Raw genomic sequence first — 21413 nt, forward strand, 5'->3', positions numbered from 1 at the left:
CCACAAGGGAGTCTACACACAATGGCTATTAAAGTTTTGGATCCTTTACCATTCCTCAATTCCATCCATACAATGTCCATTCAATGCATTCCTTCATACTTCAAATGGTGTGGGAGGATATAATTTTTTTTTCTTATCAGTAATGCTACTTCACATCCTCTGCCATTTTCCCTGACCATCCTGTAAATCTTATAACCTCATTTATATGTAGCTCTCAGTCCTGACCATTCTGCAGCCACATCTCAGTAGTGGGGCTAATATCTCAATCCCAAATTTGAAACTGTTGCCTCAGCTCATTTAATTTATTCCTTACATTCCATGCATTTATCTACTAAACTCTTCTTTAGGCCTAGATTGTAAACTATCCCTCAGCGCTGATACTTTATTCACCTGTTTATTATTTCTCTCTTGTAGTTTAAATTAATACACTTAAAGTTTTAACATTATCTGCCATATCTGAAGTAGGATTCCTGACTGTTTTTTACTCTGTTCTCTTACTTGATTTTGAAATTCAAATCGACTTCCTATGAGCCCTCTCCCACAACTTACAAATTAAAAGTCATTGTCACCAGCCCATTTAGCCTTTCTGCTAAGACACCGAAGATTCTGTTTTCTGCTGTATCTTTTCCCTTTGTTTTTTTTAACCTTTGTCTCAGCTGAACGTGGCTCTTTTAAAGATGGCTAAGTTCCATATCTAAGGTGTGCATGTCAGATGGTCATTTGAGTCCAAAGACTGCAATCTGTTCTCATCCAATATTGCGAACAGAACTCATGCTGAATAATCAGGACTGAAGACCTTTTTTAAAAAATTCTTCCCCAAAAGATCATTCTGCAAGCATTTGCAGTGGCTTCACAATTATCCAACACAAGAACAACTGGTGGTACAGTGGCTAGCGCCAGGGACCCACATTCTCCAATGTCTGCATGGGTTTCCTCCAGGTGCTCCGGCTTCCTCCCACAATCCAAAGATGCGCAGGTGAGACAAATTGGCCATGTTAAATTGCCCATAGAGTTCAGGGATGTGTAGGGGATTGGGTGTAGGTGGGATACTCATTGGAGGGTCAACGTGGACTTGTTAAGACAAATGGCCTGGTTCCATAGTGTAGGGATTCCATGAAGCTCATGAACTCCCCTCAGTGATAGAGCCAAACATTTTCAGATGTATATGATTTCACTGTCAAGACACTAAAATTTCCTTTTATCATTTTAATGCTTATTTCAGATGTGGTCTGGAGAGCTTTGGTTGTTGTTATAACATAAATATAACATCAGCAGGACAACAAAATAGAATGGTGGTCAAAAGTACCCTCAAACAGGAGATCTGGATAAATGCTGGGTCTGATGTATTAATCATCCTGAGCTGGTGCCATTATTCCATGGTCTGTCGCATTTTGGGTGTCTCAACATAGAGATTACTACAATGAGTGTATCTGATTTTCCTAGACTGGAAATGAATTTCATTCCAAATATTTGGAGCAAAAGAAAAAGGAAAATAAGTAAAATTGCAATCTCTCATTAATTGCTGTGTTTCGTTTAAAATTCAGATAGGAAATATAGAAAAAAACCCCAACTATTTAAGCTCATATTCATTCTACTCCACTGATTGATGGAGCCTCATTATTTTAATTGCATCTGTCCTTGTATCTCAGTGTAGACGAGAATAAATGATAAATGTTCTCTTCAAATCGGATCCAATCTAAATAATTACAATGACATAGTCAATCACCGTTGGTCAGTTAACTTGTTCTGAAATAAAAACATTTGAAAGCAAGATTGCATTCCAGACAACTGAAAGTCATCTCCCCTCCAAAAAGAATGTAACCTTTCTAATTTGGTTCTGATCTAACAACTATAGATTCCAACTGTCTAAATGTCTGAAGCAAACTGATCGACATTTATATAACAGGTGAACAATCCAATACTAGCAGCTTTTAGCCATTCTAAAACTCAGATTGCACCGTGGTTTTCACTTCAAGCTTTTTTTCCAAACTTTTATCCATACTAAATAACTGCAATCTTTTACATTAAATCAGCATTTTAAAAATCTTAACTGTGGGCTCATTAGAACCACTGTATTAACCTTTCCATTATTTTAATTGTCATTAGACGATTGTCAAGGAGGAAACTGGAATTTCAAATAGAAATTTGTGGAAATGCACAAGAGATAATTTTTTTTAAATATCCAAACACAACATGTTTGACCACATATGGAGAATTCCAACTTCAAATAATAATAAATGAGCTTTAAGCTGTCATACAATACCTATAAATCTTGCTGATATACATCATTCATTATCGCTCAGTTGAACAAAACCAAAAAAAGCTGTTAAATGAACTGTGAAATGTTCATTCTGTAGTAATTTGGCAAGAGTCTGTATTGATGGCAAAATATTCACAGTAATAAATGCTATTTGCACTTGCCACTGGAACAAATTATCTTCCAATATTTTTAAAATTGCTTATTACATTTAATTTTACTCCATGATTACAAAATTATGAAAAGAACATTTACTTTTTATGTGAGGGATTCACTGTGAAGTAAAAATCCAGATGGATCCAACTGGTTATCCACTGACTTTGCCTTTCAGCTGTGCACAAGTCTCTCCCACTGAATTCCTAACTTGCAGTTCCATGGCTTAAATCTCTGTGCAGAAGTGTTTGCACCCATGCCCCTGTCACAACACTTTCCTGTCTTTGTATTCACTCATGGGATGCCAGCAAGCTAATATGGCCACCATTTGTTATCAAGGGCAGTTAGGGGAGACAAAGTGATGCTGACATAGTTAAAAATCACAACACCAGGATATAATCCAACAGGTTTATTTAGAAGCACTAGCTTCCTGAGCACTGCTCCTTCATCAGGTAGTTGTGGAGAAAACTCTATAACCACCTGAAGGAACAGTGCTCCCAAAGCTCATGTTGGACCATAACCTGGTGTCATGTGATTTTTAAACTTTGTCCATCCCAGTCCAACACCGGCACCTCCAAATCATGGTGGTGACCTGACCTTTTGAATTACTGTTGATAATTTGGAGGATGTGTTTAAGGTTTGAAGCTTTAGGATATTAACCCAGCCAGAGAGAAAGGGACACAGCCTTAAGTCATGATGACGTGGGGCTGGGAGGAGAATTTGCAGTCAGTGGAGTTCCTATACATTTGCTACCCATAGTCCTTCTAGGTGGTAGACATTTGTAAGATGGTGTTGAAGGAAGCTTGGCAAGTTCCTGCAGTGTATAGTGTAGATAATAAACGTTACAGCTACTGGTGAAATGAGGGAATGTTTACGGTGGTAGAAGTCATACCAATCAAGTGGGTAATCTTATCCCGTCTGTTAAGGAATAGGAAATATACCCATTTAGAAAAAAATGGGCTTATCAGTGATAGACAGCATGGTTTTGTGCAGGAAAGGTCTTGTCTTACAAACCTAGTAGAATGCTTTGAAGAGGTGACAAAGTTGATTGATGAGGGAAGGGATGTAGATGGACTTTAGTAAAGTGTTTGATAAGGTTCCCCATGGGAGGCTGATGAAGAAGGTGAAGTCAAATGGGGTCCAGGGTATGCAAGCTCGATAGATAGAGAACTGGTTGGGCAACAGGAGACAGTAGTAGTGGAAGGGAGCTTCTCAAAATGGAAACCTATGACCAGTGGAGTTCCACAGGGATCCATGCTGGGACCACTGTTGTTTGTGATATACATAAATGATTTGCAGGAAAGTGTAGATTGCCTCATTAGCAAGTTTGCAGATGACACTAAGATTGGTGGAGTAGCTGATAGTGAAGTGAACTGTCAGGGAATACAGCAGAATAGAGATAAATTGGAGAGTTGGACAGAGAAATGGTAGATGGAGTTCAATCCGGACAAATGAGAGGGGATGTATTTTGAAAGATGCAATTCCAGAGTTAACTATACAGTAAATGGAAAAGTCCTGGGAAAATTGATGTACAGAGAAATCTGGGTGTTCACGTCCATTGTTCCCTAAAGGAGGCAACGCAGTCAGCAGAGTGGTCAAAAAGGCATACGGCATGCTTTCCTTCATCAGACAGGGTATTGAGTACAAGAGTTGGCAGGTCACATTACAGTTATACAAGACTTTGGTTCGGCCACATTTGAAATACTGCATACAGTTCTGGTCGTCACATTACCAAAAGGATGTGGATGCTTTGGAGAGGGTGCAGAGGAGGTTCACCAGTATGTTGCCTAGTAAGGAGGGTGCTAGCTATGAGGAGAGGTTGAATAGATTATTGTTATTTTCATTGGAGAGGAGGAGGTTGAGGGGGGACCTGATTGAGGTCTACAAAATCATGAGAGGTGTAGACAAGGTGGAAAGCAAGAAACTTTTACCCCAGAGTGAAGGACTCAATTACTAGGGGTCACGAGTTCAAAGTGAGAAGTGAAAAGTTTAGGAGAGGAGAGATATATACATGGAAGGTTCTTCACGCTGAGGGTGATGGGTGCCTGGAATGCATTGCCAGCAGAGGTGGTAGGGGCAGGAATGATAGCATCATTTAATATGTATCTAGACAGAAACATGAATGGACAGAGAGCAAAGGGATGCAGATCCTTAGAAAGTAGGCTGTAGATTTAGATAGAGGATATGGATTGGCACTGGCTTGGAGGGCTGAAGGGTCTGTTCCTGTGCTGCAATATTCTTTGCTCTGAAGTTTTGTTGAAGCTGGACTCATCCTGGCAAGTGGGAAATGTTCAATGCATTCCGTACCGGGACCTTTTAGATGGATAAGCTTTGGGAGGTCAGGAGATGAACTCTCAGAATCCCTGATCTCTGATCCATTCTATAGCTGCATTATTTAGAAGGTTGGTTCAGTTAGGTTTCGAATCAATGGTAATCCACAGGATGCTGACAGTGGATGATTTAGCAAGATGCTAATGCCGCTGAACATCAAGGGAAATGATTAAATTCTCATTTGTTTGACAGCCTTTATCTAACACTTGCGTGATGAATGTTAATTGGCATTTTGTCAATTCAAGTCTGAATTCTGTCCAGATCTTACAGCAGGCATTTCATCAGGTGGTGCATCATGAGTGGCCCTGAACACTGTGCAATCATTAGTGGACATCCCAACTTTTGACTTTATGACAGTACAAAAGTCATTGATGGAGATAGTTGGACGTAAAGCAGGACCCGAAAAAGTTCCTACTGTGATGTCCTGGAATGGAGACGGTTGACCTCCAACAGCCACAACAATCAGAATACAATCAGCAAAGAATTCTCTTCAATTTTGCTGGAATTTGTTTATTACCTATTCAGTGAAATTAGAAATTAGAAATTAAATCATAACTGGTTTTCTATCTCAACTGTATTTTTCTGCCCATCCACTCCTCATGACCTTTAATTCCCTTCAGCGTTAATATATCCAATGATTCACAGCTATTTGAGTGAAGAAATTTCCCTTCATTTTATTTGGAGCATCAAGGGAACTGCTGGAAGATTTGAAGCCAAAAAGGTCCTGATGGAACCCAAACCAACAATCAACGAACAGGGTATTGCTGTATAAAGTGATTTTTGATGGCACCATCAACGACACCTTACATTACTTTCCAGATGATTGAGTAGACTGATTGAGCAGTAACTGGTTGGATTGGATTTATCCCTTTGCAGGCAGAATATATCTGGTCAATTTTCCACATTATTGAGAAGTCTCAATCTTGAATGTTAACTAGAACAGATTTGTTAGGATTGTAACGATAGTTATTTTCAATAATTAACCAGTTTACAGATCAGATTAAACAATTATATTTGGTTTAATTGTGGTTGGTTTTAAAACAGAAGAAAGCCACATGGCACAGGTCAAAAGGAAGATAATTTATGGTTTGTTGTTGCTCAATGTAAATTTAGGCTAAGGTAAAAAGGGTTTTTACTCAGGACAGGGTTCTGTTTTAATATGGTTAAGAGTTGGTACCAATCTCACATTTTCCCACATGATATTCCACTGGCCAAGTTTTTGCCCACTTACTGAACTTGTCTATATTCCTCTTCAGACTCTTCATATGTTCCTCACCAATTGCATTCCCAGCTGTTTTTCAGTCATTTGCAAATGTGGCTACATTTCAATTTCACTTTTCTCATCCAAGTAATTAATCGATACTGTAAATGACTGCAGCTCTAGCACTGATCCCTGTGGCACTCCATTCGGTAAAAAATGCCACCATGGAATGCCCCCTTATCCTAACTCTGTCTTCTATTAGTTAGTCAATTCCCTTGTTAATGAAGGAAGATGCGAACATAAAGACGTGTTTGCCTTTCAGTGTTGTGTACCCTAAGTTGTCCAATGCAAGTAATAATCCAACAACATATGTTATTTAAAGAAAGTAGAATCTACAAAGCAGGTAGCCGTATTTCACATTGGCTGGGAATTTCCATTTTTAGTTTTAAATGTTGATGGAGAGAGGGCTCCTGCCCGCCCCCCAAAAAGAGACTATCTGGCAAATTATGTGCCAACCAGAAGGCTTTTCTCACATCACCTGATGGACTGAGATGCCCTACTTCACAGTACCTAAAGCTACCAGCCAATTGGAGAACAGCAGCTACTGGCAGCTGCAAAGCCTTGGAGGCTCAGGCAGTAGAATAGCCATAAAGACCAGGACCAGCCAGAAGGTAAATTATATTCTTGGCAGTGAATCATAGGGTGGGTGTCACAAAGTGGGGAGCTCAAGGGATCAGAGACAAGGGCAGGATAATGGCTTTTGTTGGCTGCCCTCTGTTCCTCCATTCATATTCACAGATTTGGACAAATAAAAGTTTCCCCTTCCCCGGCCAAATTTGGCTGACTGGCAGGTAGGCAACCCCCGCCCCACCTCCCCTGTTCCCAGCCTTAAGGAGACAGCATTTTTCTTGCCTGCTGGGATGCTGGGTAATCAAGTCAATGGCAGTTGTGGCCCTTAACTAGTTAAGGACCTTAATGAGTGGCAGGTTAGGAAGTTTGACCACTTCCACTAGAACTTAATGTCTAATGTAGTCTGAACGGGATGAGCATCTCTCTCTGGGGGCCAATTTGCCCGGCCATCATCCTAGCCATCCCTGCCACTTTTTGGTAAAGAAAATCCAATGAACTGAATAAAATCACAAGAATTATACTCATTGTTACTTTTGTAATTTCAGTGTTCTAGAATGTATTAGTGTTTAATTATCTTGCATAGTCAGGAAAACCTGCTGTGCATAGTTTTGTTAACCTATACAATACTATCTATTGTGTAAACTAGCAGAAGACTGACATGTGTGATGCTGGGGACCTCACTAAGAGAATGAGCTACATCAACCATTTGGCATCTCATGCTGAATGAGGTTGCAAATGCATCAGCCTGGCCTTTCAGACTGACATGCTGGGCTCCTACACTAATGAGGTAGTGTCTATTTACGCAGGTTCCTCTTCTGTTTAGTTGTTCAATTGACCACAACCATCCACAATTGGATGTGGCAGGATAGAAGAGCTTTGATTTGAACCATTGGCTGTGGGATCACTTTGCTCAATATATTCCATACTGCTTCCACTATTTGGTATGAAAATCCTACGTTTGAGCTTCATCAGGTTTTATGGATAAAAGGGAGAGATTAAATTGATTTATTTACTGCTCTCTTCTGTCCAGAGTTCTATTTATTACCTATTCTTACTTTCTTTTCCCTTTTAAAAATAGCATTTGGGGGAACATACCTCAAGTTATTTGTGAAAAAAGTTAAAAACGACCTGCAAATTCTTTTGCGTTTAAACAAACTAAGATTTTTATTAATACATTCAAAACTCAGGGGAATGGCTCACAACACACATATCCAAGAAAAAACGAAAGGAAAAAGAAAAAAAGTACATAATATGTAATCAAAGATATTAACATTAGTTCATGTGAATTAGATAAACCCAGTTAATTCATGGTCCAGTGCAGATCCTAGTTGGCATTGCACAGAAGTGCTTTTCACAGGAACTCAGATGCAATCAAATTACTGGTGAACGTGCAGCTGTTGTAAACTCTAAAGTGTCAGTTCACTTCACATGAGAAGTACAGGACTCTTTCCCGAAATCAGATTTCTAATAAAGAGAGATGGGATCTTTAGCGAAGCCTGGAGCTGCTTGTGACATGTTATATTCTGGATCAGTGGTGCTGGAAGAGCACAGCAATTCAGGCAGCATCCGAGGACAGGCAAAATCGACATTTCGGGCAAAAGCCCTTCATCAGGAATAAAGGCAGAGAGCCTGAAGTGTGGAGAGATAAGCTAGAGGAGGGTGGGGGTGGGGAGAGAGTGGCATAGAGTACAATAGGTCAGTGGGGAAGGAGATGAAGGTGATAGGTCAGGGAGGAGAGGGTGGAGTGGATAGGTGGAAAAGGAGCTGGGCAGGTCGGACAAGTCCGGACAGGTCAGGGGATCGAGTTTCTGGAGGTTAGAAGCTACATGTTATATTCTAGTGTTAAAAAGATACTGACTAAGAAAAGTCAAAGTTATATAATTAAAAACTGTTCAATGCCCAGTTTCAGATTGAGCCATTTCAGTTAATGAGTTGGTTTGATTATCATCAAAATCCACTGTGTTTTGTAGCAGATAACGAATTTATTAAGACCATCTTCAACATAATGTGTTTCAATGATTTCATATGTTCTGAACTAACTGGTGTAGACATCTTTCCTATAGTTTCTTCATAACATCTATACAAGGGAAGGAATGTGACATGTCGATCTTCTACTTTTTTGTTCTTGCACCACCAGCCATACCTCGTAGATATGTACTTCAGTCTCGGTAGTTCAATTAGTAGTGATGCTACCAACCACTCTTGGTTTTGGCAGTGACATCCCCAAATGAAAGTACATTCTGTACCTTTGAAATGCTGACCTAGTGGAAATTTGTCTCTCAGAAGCATTAATCCAGTGGTATAGGTGAAGAGGCAGGTAGTACTAAGGAGACAGTGAGGCTGCAGAAAGATTTAGAAGGTTAGAAGAGAGGCAAAGTAGCAGCAGTTGAAATACAAATTTGGGAAAGTGTAAGGTCATGCATGTTGGGCACAGAGAAGAGAGGCATGGACTATTTTCCAGATGGGAAGAAAATTCAGAAATCTGAAGTACAAAGGGACTTGGGAGTCCTAGTCCAGGTTTCTCTTAAAGTAAACTTGCAAGTTGGGTCAATAGTCAGGAAGGCAAATACAATGTTCTTGTTCATCTCGAGAGGGCAAGAATATATAAGCAGGGATGTACTTCTGAGGCTTGAGAAGGCTCTGATCAGACCACATGGAGTATTGTGAACAATTTTGGGCCACGTCCCTCAGGAAAGATATGTTGGCCCTGGAGTGGGTCCAGAGGTGGCTCACAAGAATTATCCCAGGAAAGACTTAACATATGAGGAATGTTTGAGGACTCTGGGACTATACACAATGGAATTTAGCAGGATGAGGAAGGATCTGAATGAAACTTTCAGAATATTGAATGACTGGACAGAGTGGATGTAAGGAAGGTGTTTCCATTGGTAGGAGAGACTAGGACCAGAGGGCACAGCCTTAGAGTGAAGGGAAGACTTTTTAGACCAGAGATAAGGAGAAACTTCTTTAGCCAGAAGTGGTGAATCTGTGGAATTCATTGCCACAGAAAGCTGTGGAGATCATTGAGTATATTTAAAACAGAGTTAGATAAGTTCTTGATTACGAAGGGCAAAGGTTACGGGGAGAAAGCAGGAAAATTGGACTCGAAAACCTATCAGCCATGATTGAATGGCAGTGCAGACTCAATGGACCGAATGGCCTCATGTCAGCTCCTGTGTCTTACGTTCTTATAATATGCTGTCTGGACGTGGAAGTTCCATGACTTGGCCTTAAGTAACCCAAAAATTACATTATGAATCTGACAATGTTAGGATATTCACAACTGTAGCATTTTTAAAAATCTATATTTGATCCTTTTGGATAAAGTACACAATATAGAACATAGAAGAATACAGCGCAGTACAGGCCCTTCGGCCCTCGATGTTGCGCCGATCCAAGCCCACCTAACCTACACTAGCCCACTATCCTCCATATGCCTATCCAATGCCCGCTTAAATGCCCATAATGAGGGAGAGTCCACCACTGCTACTGGCAGGGCATTCCATGAACTCACGACACGCTGAGTAAAGAATCTACCCCTAACATCTGTCCTATACCGACCACCCCTTAATTTAAAGCTATGCCCCCTCATAATAGCTGACTCCATACGTGAGGAACTTGTTAAATGTGTTCAAGAAAGTTTTCTTTATCAAGATGAAGACGTCATACTAGGCAAGGAGTAAACCTGACCTCTTGAGAAATAAGGCAGATTGGAGTGTTATTGGGGAAGCTCTTTGGGACTAATAATCATAATTCTATTAGTTTTAAAATAGTTATGGAAAAGGATAGGCCTTATATAAAAATTAAATTTCTTAATTGGATTAAGGCAAATTTTGAAGGCACGACACAAATAGTCTTTCGCAGGTAAAAGAATGGCTGGTAAGTGGGAGGCTTTCAAAAGTGAGATAATAAGAGTTCAGAGGCGTTACCTTATATGTCTGACTTAGAGGAAAGGGTAAGGCTAGTAAGAGTCAGGAACAATGGATAAAAATATTGAGACTCTGGCCAAAAATAGGAAGGAGGTATGTTAGGTATAAACAACTGAGATCAAATTATTCTCTTGCAGTGTATAAGGGGAGTAAGGACATTCTTAAGTGGGAAATCAGGAGGGCAAAAAATGGAGTTCGAGATGGTCTTGGCAGATTAGATTAAGGAGAATCCAAAAGAGCAAAGAGCAACTGGGAAGAGAATAGAGCCACTTTAAATCAATGAGGTCATCAATGTGTGGAACTACAAGAGATGGGAGAAATACAAAATAAATATTTCACATCAGTTTTTAATGTGGAGAAAGATAGGGAGGCTAGGCAACTCAGGGAAATCAGTATTGATATCTTGAAAACAGACAACATCACAGAAGAGGAGGTACTGGAGATCTTAAAAAAGATAAAGGTGGATAAATCTCTGGGACTTGATCAAGTGTATCCCAGGACATTGTGGAAAGTTGGGGAAGAAACTGTGTGGCCCCTAGCAGATATATTTGCATCAGCTATAGCCACACTTGAGAGGCTGAAGGACTGGAGGGTGGCTAATGGTGTGTCTTTATTTTTAAAAGGCTCTAAGGAGAAGCCTGGGAACTATTAATCAGTGAGTCTGATGTCAGTGATGGGTAAGTTGTTGGAGGGGATTCCAAGAGTTAGGATTTACGTGCATTTGGAGAGACAAGGACTGATTTGGAATTGTCAGTGAGGCTTTGTTGATGGGAAGACGAAAAGTATTCATTGTGTCTCCCCAATCTCTTCAGCCTCCACACGCAACTTCCCACTACTATCCTTGACTGGACCTATTCCTACCCTAGTCATTCTTTTATTCCTGACATACCTATAGAAAGCCTTAGGGTTTTCCCTAATCCTACCAACTAAGGACCTTTCATGCCCCCTCCTTGCTGCTCTTAGCTCTATCTGTAATAAATTTGACTAATTGCACTTCACATGCTATGAAATACAGTAGTTTATATTGCATTACTTCAGAAATCAATAAATTGAAAGAGAAGTAGGTACTCAATGCTTAGTTTTTCACTCAATAATTAGTGAGAAATGATACTAAACTGTCTTAGATATATATTTGTTCCAGCTCTTTTCAGTTTAAAAGGGACTGTTAGAAAACAAAACAAATGTATCTTTATTATAGGGTCCTTCATATTGCATAGGCTTTCTTCAAGTCTCTCACAATATATACTATAAATATGACTTGTTAAATCAATATGTAGAAAGATGGAATTTTCTTGGATTTTCACAGAAGGCAATCAAGTGTACTTGGATGACAACCCAAGAAAATCTCCCAGGAAAATATTTCCTGAACAAGAAAATTTTAATCCATAACATGTGTGAACTATTAATAACACCAGCATTTCTAAAAGAGTACGAACAGGAAAGGATGCTCTATTCATCATTGGTTTTCTTCAGGCAGTAGAGGTCTTTCAGTCCAGTCGGTTATGTCCAGGTCTCTGATTTACAGGCTTTGAGTCAGAGTCTCAATCTATGGTTGGATGTTTGTGAAAGTTATGTTCATAACAGGACCAAAACAGGAAATTGACTATCAACTTGTAAATTCTTACAACTATAAAAAGATAGGAGTGTCTCCTGGTCAATCATGGTTGATGCAGAGCCACTTACCTCAAGCTATAGTCTTTGGTAACAGACCAGGCCTGTTCGAAGAAGAAAATTAGCCACAAAGACAGACATAAGCATGTGTCTTGTTGGCCTTGTGCCATTAGACACAGAACAAAGTGTTTCTTCAGGCGCCATTCATTCCTTTTTCCTCTCCCACATATTCTGCCTGAAGAGAACACAATGTTTGAAATGTCATTTTATTTAACACATGTTCTAGGATTATTGAAAGTACTGTGCTACCACAGAGACTCCTTGTTTACATATGAGGGATCTCGGAAATGAAATCGTTTGAGTAAGAGTTTGGAAAGAATGTTTTTATTGTTGGGACAATGCAGAGGAATACTAAATGCTAGTTTTTCAAACACCTAATTTAAAATAACATTGCATTCATTTTCAAGGAATGGTCTCCTAAATAATTATAAAACATAAATCATTATCACAGTTCAAATTATCTACCCAAGTACCTCATTATGGGCATGACACAGGGAGCAGATGATATTAGACATACATATACGACATTTATGTATTCTAAAATGTTGATCCTTGTTTCTGAAGTAGCAGCATACCACAGATCAGAAATACACAATTCCCAGTTAGAAAAATACAAGCAAACATTCAATCCTTTACTATCCACAGCTATACTCCAGTCAAGCCAGTGAAAGACTATCACAGGCAACTGGCAGTCACTGTGTATTTAGTTCTTCCATTTCCCTGTTCAACTACTGTCTTCAAAAATTCCAATAGCACACAGAACAAGTCAAATTTATTACATCAATACAATCTGGACAGATTTCCATAGCAACCAGTTGTGACTCATTAGTTACAAATTCCAGATATCTTTAACATGACCTTTCAAAAGGAAGATGACTGTCAATAATGTAGACAAAATACAATTAGGTCTTTGCAATAAATTCATATTGATGTAACGCTCCTGAGATATTATCTGTACTGTTTATGATTGCTGGCTGTAACAAAAAATGTTTACAAATGTGCTGGGGGAGACAAATAATAAATGTAATTCCTCTAGTTAAATGTCCACAAGCTACTCAATTTGATGTTTTTATTGTTGGGCATGATAGAAAACCATAGTTTGAGACAGAACTTCTATCTTTTTAGGAACACTTCAGTGATTGAATCTACTCTAAACTGGTCATTGGAAAAGTGATGGGGTTGTATTACACCGACTGTCCTACACACACACACAGAGTTTATAATGGCCTGTAATTCATTCCAGTTAGGTTTCAGAATTGACACCCCTGTAACATTTCTGATATTCTACTACCCGAACAAGAAAATGATAGGATCATTCTATTAATTACTATCCAGGGTCCCAAGTGAATCAGAAGATACAGACTTAATCACAAAGTACATTACCCAGTTTTTTTAAGTCAGGATCCCTGGTTTGAACCAGCTCAGGGTTTGGGGAAAATGGGCAGAATTCTAAAATACCACAATTACATGATTGGTCAGTAAGTCCAAGAGGTTTAAAAGTTTTATTTTGGGACAAAAAAAGCTTCTTGATTGCATTAATCCCAAACGAATAAATTATCAATGCAAGGGGCATCACTCCGAAATCTTGTGATTTCAAATAACCTCATTAGACTGTAACCTGGTATCGTGTAATTTTTGACTTTGTTCACCCCAGTCCAATACTGGCATCTCAACATCAATGCAGTGGTCAGTTTGGTAAATTGTGTGTGTAGAAAAGGCCTGAGTGGGGATAAGAAATGATAAAAGGCAAAAAGACTTGAGAGCTGTAAAGCTTTCTTAACATTAACTACACAATAGGAGTAGAAAGGAAGTAAGGGGAGCTTGTCAGAAGGGGACTGTATTAATCAGGGAATACTTTAATCTACATACCAACCAGAAAATCACCTCAGCAAATATAGCTTAGATGAGGATTTCATAATGTTTTCAGATAGTTTCTGAGAACAATATCTTCTGGAAACAAACAGAAAGCAGGTATAAACCTGGTATTGTGCAATGAGAAAGGATTAATGAATGATTTCAGAGTGTAGGTGACTCTAGTTAGTTGTAATCATAATATGACAGAACTTGATATGTACTTTGAAGGTGAGAAGAGTAGGTCCAACAATAGTATTTTAAACTTAGAAATGGGCCTACAAAACAGAGCTAACTCAAGTAAATTAGGTTTGGAGATAAGTCAACAGAGATGAACTAGCAGATGATTTAAGAAATTTTAGAATGCACAGAATAGATATATTCCAAAAAGAAACAAACACTCCAAGGGACATGCTAAAAAAAAGTTAAAGATAGTATCAAACTTTTTTTAAAAAAAAAAGCATAGTTGCAAAGATGAATGACAGGTCAGAATATTGGACAGAATATTAAAAAACTGACAAAGAATAACTAAGAACTTAATAAAGGAGAGGAAAAAATTCACACCACAAATAGGTTATGAACAGATGAATTATCTCTTTTGCCCATCTTTGTATGTTGTCCTCTAACTAGGTAATATTAACACCCATGTGCTAAAGATAAAATGGTGCCATTTTGTAAACAATAATTTAAGGTTGGGTTATAAATGTGGCAAGCCAATGATTCCCACATTCTGTAAAACAATAAAGAAAACACTCAAATGCTGGAATGTACAACTGATCATTACATACATGTTACAAAGATTCTCAAAATTAAAACTGTGTGAGACAAAGCTATATAACATACTCAAATTATATTATCCTCTCAGGTAATTTGACAATTTTTTCTGATGGTATCCATATTTACCACACCTCAACAATTTCCGGTTCACTTCCCACTATCTCATCACTTCAAGCTGATCAATGGAATCGTCTGTTGTTCCACTTTAAAAGAAGAACTGGTTGATAACTCTTTCATTCCCTGTCAAGATTTTCCAATTGTTTTTTCATTTGTTGAGCTGCCTTAAACATCTTTCTTCAACAGCTGCTATCATGCAGTTGCCATTTTTCTACCAGCATATGGTTGCTATAGTGGTAGGTCAGATAAAACTAATAGATTATGATGACTTTCATGTAGCTTCCGCTGCAACTATTACTTTTTCATTTGTGCATTTACAGCCACTCTCAAAGAGTTAATGTATGTAAATTTGTGTTTATTATAAGTAAATCATATAATGAGGAAGAGAGTAAGAAAATCAATACTGTGTGTCCTTTGTGTCAGGAATGACTCCAACCAGTATAGCATTATCTAACGGATTCATATTGACTTGAAGGTATGCTCAGGCATCTCTATGGCACTCGCACTCAAATGTGGCCTTGATGTCAAGGGCAGCTCTGAAAATGTGTTGCTGGAATAGCGCAGCAGGTCAGGCAGCATCCAAGGAACAGGAGAATCGACGTTTCGGGCATAAGCCCTTCTTCAGGACAAAGGAATATAGTTCTGGTTGTTGGAGATCAGTCATCTCAGCTCTAGGACATCTTTGCAGGTGTTCCCCATGGTAGTGTCAAGACTGTGGTGCTGTAAAAGCACAGCAGGTCAGGCAGCATGCCCGAAACGTCAATTCTCCTGTTCCTTGGATGCTGCCTGACCTGCTGCTCTTTTCCAGCAACACATTTTCAGCTCTGATCTCCAGCATCTGCAGTCCTCACTTTCTCCTGGATGTCAAGGGCAGTCAATCTCACCTTGTCTGTACAATTCAACTCTTTTGTCCATGTTTAAATCAAGGCTGTAATGGGGACAAGTGTATTTCGCAAGCCAGTTGTAGTGATTGAATGCATTGTAAAAGAATGGAGGTCATAAGTTCAGGGGGAGAGTTTGTGAGAAATGCATCATTGTGAGCTCAGATTTACTGGCTGCAGAGAAACTTGCATTACTTTACAGGATGAGCTTCACACTTAAGGATTGTAGTGGAACAGAGGGACCTTGGAGTTCAGGTGCATGGTTCTCTGAAAGTGGAGTTACAGGTAGACAGGACAGTGAAGATGGCTTTTGGCAACTGGCATTCATCAGTCAGGGGACTGAGTATAGAAGTTGGGAAGTTATGTTGCAGTTGTAGAGGACAATGGTGAAGCTGCACTTGGATTACCGTGTTCAGTTTTGGTCACCTTGCTATAGGAAATAGGTTATTAAACTGGAAAGAGTGCAGAAGAAATTTACAAGAATGTTGCCAGGACTCAAGGATCTAGGTTATAGGGAGAGGTTCAACAAGCTAGGACATTTTTCTTTACAGCGTAGGAGACTGAGGGGGGATTTTATACAAGTGTATAAGATCATGAGAGGCATGAGTAGGGTGAATGCATTCAGTCTTCTTCCCAGGGTTGGTGAATCAAGGATTAGAGGGCATCAGTTTAAGGTTAGAGGGGAAAGAATAAAAGGGAACTTGAGGATGGTACACAAATGGAATGAGCTGCCAGCGGAAATTAATCGAGATGGGTCCAAAATAAAAAAAACATTTAAAAGGCATTTGGACAAATTCATGGATAGGAAAAATTTAGAAAGGCTATGGGCAAATTGCCGGGAAATAACGTTAGCCTGGATGCACATTTTGGACCAAAGGGCCTGTCTCCATGCTGTGGGACTCTATAATTCTATGTGCCATTAGACATAAAAGAGAAATATGCAAGAAATAAATAATTAATTGGTAGTACAGAAAGTAAGACTTGCTAAAATAAAATATCCTTTTGTAGTCTTGCATTGTCTACTCATCTACACAGAATTATAGGTATCAAATCTAAAGTAAACAACAATATATACGAGAAGAGGGTGCTGATTGGTTGGCAAGTGGAGTCTGATTTGTACAAGATTTTGTCTAAATTCAAATCAGGTAAGTAGAAAAAATACCCAAAACAATGGCAAATGCTGGAAATCTGAAAGAAAAACAAATTGCTGGAGAAAATCAGCAGATCTGGCAGCATCTGTAATCAGAAAGCACAGTTAACTTTTCAGGTCCATTGACCCTTCTTTAGAACCGATTGAAGCTAGGAAAAAATTGCTATATATGCTGAAGATGGGGTAGAGGAGGAGTAAATAACACATACCTAATGTTAATTCTGCTTTCTCTCCACAGATGCTGCCAGACCTGCTGAGTTTCACCAGCAACTTCTGTATTTGTACCAGACAAGTAGACGCTGATTGGTTAAGATATTATCACAAAAAATGCATCAGGAATGGGTGTAATCAAAAGGAATTGTTTGGTTGAAAAGGTGCTAAGCAAGGACACATTCTTCGTGCTTGTAAAGAAAAGGACAGCACTTTCCTTGCAGTATAAAATTATTGTTTCCTCTAAATCTGACTATTTTGCAATTTTGTCTTGCAAGGCAATCACAAGACAAAAAGCTTTGACAGTAATTCCTTTTTTTCCCCAGTAAGACCAAAGAAACGATTATTGCTACAGTATACTAATGTCTGATATATTGATTTCCTTTTTCCTTTTCCAGATTCTGTAATACATGAAACAAATTACATCATAATCTGGGAGATATTGGCATAGTGGTAATGCCACAGGAGAGGTAATTCAGAGGCTGAGACTGATGCTTTGGCACATGGGTTCAAATCTCACCATGGCATGTGATTCCAGACTCTCAGCAATGTAGTTGATTCTTAACTTCCTCTGGGCAATTAGGCATGGGAAATAAATGCTAGCTTAGCCAACAATGCCCACATCCCATGAATTTTTTTTTTAAATCATTGAACATTCTTATGGATTCACACACCCTTTGTTAACAGCAGGTTGAATTTGTACAATATCTTTCACACAGAAAAGCAGCTGTTAGAGAACATGCTTAGCAGAGAGAAACACAAAATTATGAATTTTAACCAGACTTTAAAGATGGAAGGAGTTACTGTGATATTTGAAAGTCTTGACAACTTATCACAGATTCTAGATTAGAGTGGTCATGGAAAAGCACAGCCGGTCAAGCAGCATCCAAGGAGCAAGAAAATCGATGTTTCGGACAAAAGCCCTTCATCACAGATTGCAAAAGGAAAACTATGCACTATTCCCGTAATCTATTGCTAAATGATATTCTTTGCCACCTTTCTGCACTATCACACCTACTAATCCTGTCCACTCCTTACATGTCACACTGATCATTCAATTTACAAATCTTTATTAGAGCTACAAATGAAGGCGCTCTCCATTCAAAATAAACTGGGGCACAGGGTCAATGCATGCAAGTAGGAAGAGAACAGTGTCCTTCCAATTCTCAAGATTCATGTATCCTGATAATATTCTCATGTCAAATAGTAACATTTAATTCAATGATTAAAAACATCATGATTCCGCTCAAGTCACCATTTAGGCAAAGGTGGCTATACCAATTTGCATTACTATATATCCCACATTCATTGGAATGGAGACAATAAGTCTGAAAACCTACCAAAAACAACTACTTCTTGGGAATTTGAAGGACAGGAATCTCCAATCTCATAAGAAAAGCATCGAGGCAATCACCTTAAATTGGAAATAAACATTAAAACTATTTGGATGACTGGAGTGTGACTGAGATTAGTTTCCAGACATGGAACCTTGGATTAACCTTGAATTAGATAGACAATTACCTCATTTGGATCCACCCTGTTAGAGAAGGTCATATGACAAAACATGTAAAAGGATTAGCTTCAGGTCAGATTTCCTCAGTAAAAATGAGGACAAGCAACTGAAAAGTCCTTTGTCTCCTTCTCTTGTTCCAAGCTATATACAAGCTTTCAATCCTGTTCGCCTACTGTCACCCTTAAGGAATGTCCACACTATAGACAGGGATTTCTTAAAGTAATTCAACCCATCTTGAGCATCTCCAGAACAATCAGCAATTGTCACTGGAAGACTTGATCTCACTGCATTCAGCTTGAAGACAGCTGCGTCATCAAACAACAGACCATGTTATTTTTACTTTTTTATTGACTACATTGGTTAACCAATCCTTCCCCATTTTCTAATCTGTATTTGTGCATTTGTGAAGTTTGAGTGGGTAAGTAAAATTGGAGCATTTGTGATCTCACTTAGATTGGTTTAAATATAACAAAGCAAACCTCTACCGTATTAATAATAGGTCTAGTAAACAAATTGATTGAAAAAGACCAGTCTTTAACGAATCCTTCACTCAGTCATGCTGTTTAGAGCCATCCACTACAAAAATGTTTACCGTGCTCATTAGAACAAGCCCAGCCATTCTACAGTCACCATCAGTGCAACACAGCAAAGTATAAGCATTGGGAAAGGTGTATTTAACAAAAAAAAATTGGTACCTAGGTAAACATGTCAGCTTGTGGTATTGGTTGAATAATTCAAGAAGAAAAGAAAACTGGCTTAACATTCACTCCTCCTTGTGAAGACTTTCTGCTATTCCACCTTTACGAAAAGCACTCTGTTTAAATTGTACTGTCGCATTATACACTGCCTGCCTTCTAACAGGAAGGATAATGGCAGCAAACACATACACAAGTGAAGTGGGAAGCGAGAACCACATGACATGACAACATGCAGTTTGCACCAATCAGAGAGATATAAACATTGAATCATCCTGGTTAATCCTGGTATATGAACTAAGGTGAGGAAATTCATAGTCAAATATGACTTTCGAAAACATTACACTAAAAATTTAATGTTTTGTTTTTCAGTCTGAAAATCTCAGATTATCAAATAAAAATCACAAGTAATTGGACAGTGTGTCTCAACTTTTTCTCCGTCTCACTTTGTTGGACTCACTAACCATCTCACTTTTCAAGAAAATAGCAGAAACTTCTGAAAGTCACTTTTCCAAGTGATTTTCCCACTGTTCTGGAGCAAACATTTATTTCTACAAAGCACATGTAATAGCAGAGAAGAGTTTTAACAGAAATGTGATATCAAAGAAGAATTACTTCTGAATTATACTGTGCCCTGTACATTACAGTTAAGAAATACACAACATAGCAGTCAGGATTTAAAATTAGAATTAAAATCTGAAACAAAACCTTGTTACAGAATTTTCTTCCAAGATGTAATCACTAGATGGAAACCCCATCGTAATAACCAAGATAAAATGATTTGACTAATGAGCTATTTTGCATAGATTACAATGTAATTTGAAAACAGTATTTGCATCTACAATTGTTAAAGTGAATACAAAGCTACATTCCTGCCAAAAAGAGATGGTCTACTTGCTATTCTCAAGCATTATTAAAAATTTCAATTGATGAAAGCTTAGATCTGCTTGGCTTGATGGAAAAATTCAATGTTTGCACATTGTAGATTTAGATCCAGACATGTGAAAGTCAGCTGGATCTCATGGGAGTTATTCTCTCAATTCAGCTGGAGTCCAGGGATAGCTTTCTGGAAAATGGTCTGCTGGAAATCATAGATAATGAAGCTATCACAAAAAAAAAACATTTTATAAAGGGGAAAAGGTCTAGTATCAGTTATCCTGTATTTTCTGATCATGAGAATGTGACAGTTTATGCATTACTTAATCTTTGGCAAATAGATTACCTTTGAAATGAGAAATAAATCAGTCTTACCAAAAAGTCAAAAACCCGGCTTCTCATATACTTAAAAAAAAGCAGTATAAATAAATTAGTCTCAGAATATAGTGAGGGTCTTGAGAGTTGCTGTTTACACTGGATTACTCATGTATCAAAACTAATCTTGTAAAAAGTAAAGAACTCGCATATACAGAGGTGGCCTAGAGATCAAGGTTAAATTCAGTGTTTGGATTGTGGAGAAAACATATCCAGCAATAAGAAAAATAAATCTGATGAATTTTAATCTATATTTAATCTGCAAGTATATGTTCTACTTCAAATAATTCCCTTAAGAAACAAGACGATAGTTAATTATAAAATTGATTACTAGTACAGAGAATAGATGCTATCCAAATCTACAAAGTGACCAGACAAGGTAGCCTCAGGGCAGAATAGAATAGATGGAGAATAGTCAGATGATGTTCATCAAATGTCAACTGAGAGATATTGTGCCTTGATAGAGAGGGGGCTATCTAAAGCTGCGAGCTGCGAACAGAGCAATCCTCACCACAGTTCACCACCGTTTAAGATCCATTTGGTAGATTTGCTGCCACTTTTCTTTTTTAAAGAGTCAGAGTGTCATAGAAAGAGTCAGAGGTTTGACAGCACAAAAAAAGGTCCTTTGGCCCATGGTGTCCATATCAGTCAACTATATTCTCAGGCACTTGGCCCATAGCCTTAAATACAATTACGTTAAAAGTAGTCATCTCAATAGTTCTTGGATATTGAAGGCTCATGCCTCGACAACTCATTTAGCAGAGAACTTAAAAGATATCTTCTGGATGAAAATGTG

The 21413-nt window shown here is 38.5% G+C and overlaps 1 protein-coding gene across 26 annotated transcripts in view; it reads right to left on the reverse strand.

Annotated features, from left to right (window-relative positions):
• Window positions 1-21413, reverse strand: part of ank2b (ankyrin 2b, neuronal) — an 892118-nt gene that overhangs the window by 564549 nt on the left and 306156 nt on the right. The window contains exon 1 of one of the 26 annotated variants that reach the window (XM_043697354.1): window positions 12185-12326. The exons of the other annotated variants lie outside the window; for them this stretch is intronic. The gene's annotated coding sequence lies outside the window, so the exon portion shown is untranslated. Of the gene's footprint in view, window positions 1-12184; window positions 12327-21413 lie in introns of those variants that run through there. 26 annotated transcript variants of the gene reach the window in all.

The sequence above is a fragment of the Chiloscyllium plagiosum genome, chromosome 1 (assembly GCF_004010195.1).
Source record: "Chiloscyllium plagiosum isolate BGI_BamShark_2017 chromosome 1, ASM401019v2, whole genome shotgun sequence".
Classification (NCBI taxonomy): domain Eukaryota; kingdom Metazoa; phylum Chordata; class Chondrichthyes; order Orectolobiformes; family Hemiscylliidae; genus Chiloscyllium; species Chiloscyllium plagiosum.